Below are 2,500 nucleotides of genomic sequence, written 5' to 3'. Positions count from 1 at the left end.
ACGAAAGCCCCATCCAGCCCTGTGCCACCCGGGGGGTTCCAGGGTGCTGAGATGGCTGACGTTTTGCTCCGCTCACGACGGTCACCGCACCACGCAAGAACAGGCCAAAAACTGGCCAAAACAGCCCAAAAACGGGCCAAAACTGGCCATTTTTGGCTGCGCGAGCGAGCGGCGAGCGGCGAACAGCGAGCGAAGCGAGAGGCAGCACCGTCCCTGCTATACGAAAGCCCCATCCAGCCCTGTGCCACCCGGGGGGTTCCAGGGTGCTGAGATGGCTGACGTTTTGCTCCGCTCTCGACGGTCACCGCGCAATGCAAGAACAGGCCAAAAACTGGCCAAAACGGCCCAAAAACGGGCCAAAACTGGCCATTTTTGGCTGCGCGAGCGGCGAGCGGCGGACAGCGAGCGAAGCGAGAGGCAGCACCGTCCCTGCTATACGAAAGCCCCATCCAGCCCTGTGCCACCCGGGGGGTTCCAGGGTGCTGAGATGGCTGACGTTTTGCTCCGCTCTCGACGGTCACCGCGCAATGCAAGAACAGGCCAAAAACTGGCCAAAACGGCCCAAAAACGGGCCAAAACTGGCCATTTTTGGCTGCGCGAGCGAGCGGCGAGCGGCGGACAGCGAGCGAAGCGAGAGGCAGCACCGTCCCTGCTATACGAAAGCCCCATCCAGCCCTGTGCCACCCGGGGGGTTCCAGGGTGCTGAGATGGCTGACGTTTTGCTCCGCTCTCGACGGTCACCGCGCAATGCAAGAACAGGCCAAAAACTGGCCAAAACGGCCCAAAAACGGGCCAAAACTGGCCATTTTTGGCTGCACGAGCGAGCGGCGAGCGGCGGACAGCGAGCGAAGCGAGAGGCAGCACCGTCCCTGCTATACGAAAGCCCCATCCAGCCCTGTGCCACCCGGGGGGTTCCAGGGTGCTGAGATGGCTGACGTTTTGCTCCGCTCTCGACGGTCACCGCGCAATGCAAGAACAGGCCAAAAACTGGCCAAAACGGCCCAAAAACGGGCCAAAACTGGCCATTTTTGGCTGCACGAGCGAGCGGCGAGCGGCGGACAGCGAGCGAAGCGAGAGGCAGCACCGTCCCTGCTATACGAAAGCCCCATCCAGCCCTGTGCCACCCGGGGGGTTCCAGGGTGCTGAGATGGCTGACGTTTTGCTCCGCTCTCGACGGTCACCGCGCAATGCAAGAACAGGCCAAAAACTGGCCAAAACGGCCCAAAAACGGGCCAAAACTGGCCATTTTTGGCTGCACGAGCGAGCGGCGAGCGGCGGACAGCGAGCGAAGCGAGAGGCAGCACCGTCCCTGCTATACGAAAGCCCCATCCAGCCCTGTGCCACCCGGGGGGTTCCAGGGTGCTGAGATGGCTGACGTTTTGCTCCGCTCTCGACGGTCACCGCGCAATGCAAGAACAGGCCAAAAACTGGCCAAAACGGCCCAAAAACGGGCCAAAACTGGCCATTTTTGGCTGCACGAGCGAGCGGCGAGCGGCGGACAGCGAGCGAAGCGAGAGGCAGCACCGTCCCTGCTATACGAAAGCCCCATCCAGCCCTGTGCCACCCGGGGGGTTCCAGGGTGCTGAGATGGCTGACGTTTTGCTCCGCTCTCGACGGTCACCGCGCAATGCAAGAACAGGCCAAAAACTGGCCAAAACGGCCCAAAAACGGGCCAAAACTGGCCATTTTTGGCTGCGCGAGCGAGCGGCGAGCGGCGGACAGCGAGCGAAGCGAGAGGCAGCACCGTCCCTGCTATATACGAAAGCCCCATCCAGCCCTGTGCCACCCGGGGGGTTCCAGGGTGCTGAGATGGCTGACGTTTTGCTCCGCTCACGACGGTCACCGCACCACGCAAGAACGGACCATAAACAGGCCAAAACAGCCCAAAAACGGGCCAAAACTGGTCATTTTTGGCTGCGCGAGCGAGCGGCGAGCGGCGAACAGCGAGCGAAGCGTGAGGCAGCACCGTCCCTGCTATACGAAAGCCCCATCCAGCCCTGTGCCACCCGGGGGGTTCCAGGGTGCTGAGATGGCTGACGTTTTGCTCCGCTCACGACGGTCACCGCGCCATGCAAGAACGGACCAAAAACAGGCCAAAACAGCCCAAAAACGGGCCAAAACTGGCCATTTTTGGCTGAGCGAGCGAGCGGTGAGCGGCGAACAGCGAGCGAAGCGAGAGGCAGCACCGTCCCTGCTATACGAAAGCCCCATCCAGCCCTGTGCCACCCGGGGGGTTCCAGGGTGCTGAGATGGCTGACGTTTTGCTCCGCTCACGACGGTCGCCGTGCCACGCAAGAACGGACCAAAAACAGGCCAAAACAGCCCAAAAACGGGCCAAAACTGGCCATTTTAGGTTGCGCGAGCGAGCGGCGAGCGGCGAACAGCGAGCGAAGCGTGAGGCAGCACCGTCCCTGCTATACGAAAGCCCCATCCAGCCCTGTGCCACCCGGGGGGTTCCAAGGTGCTGAGATGGCTGACGTTTTGCTCCGCTCACGACGGT

This window comes from Musa acuminata, unplaced genomic scaffold (genome assembly GCF_036884655.1).
Source record: "Musa acuminata AAA Group cultivar baxijiao unplaced genomic scaffold, Cavendish_Baxijiao_AAA HiC_scaffold_190, whole genome shotgun sequence".
Lineage (NCBI taxonomy): Eukaryota > Viridiplantae > Streptophyta > Magnoliopsida > Zingiberales > Musaceae > Musa > Musa acuminata.
The sequence above is the reverse complement of the archived record's forward strand: the minus strand, read 5'-3'. Positions refer to the sequence as shown.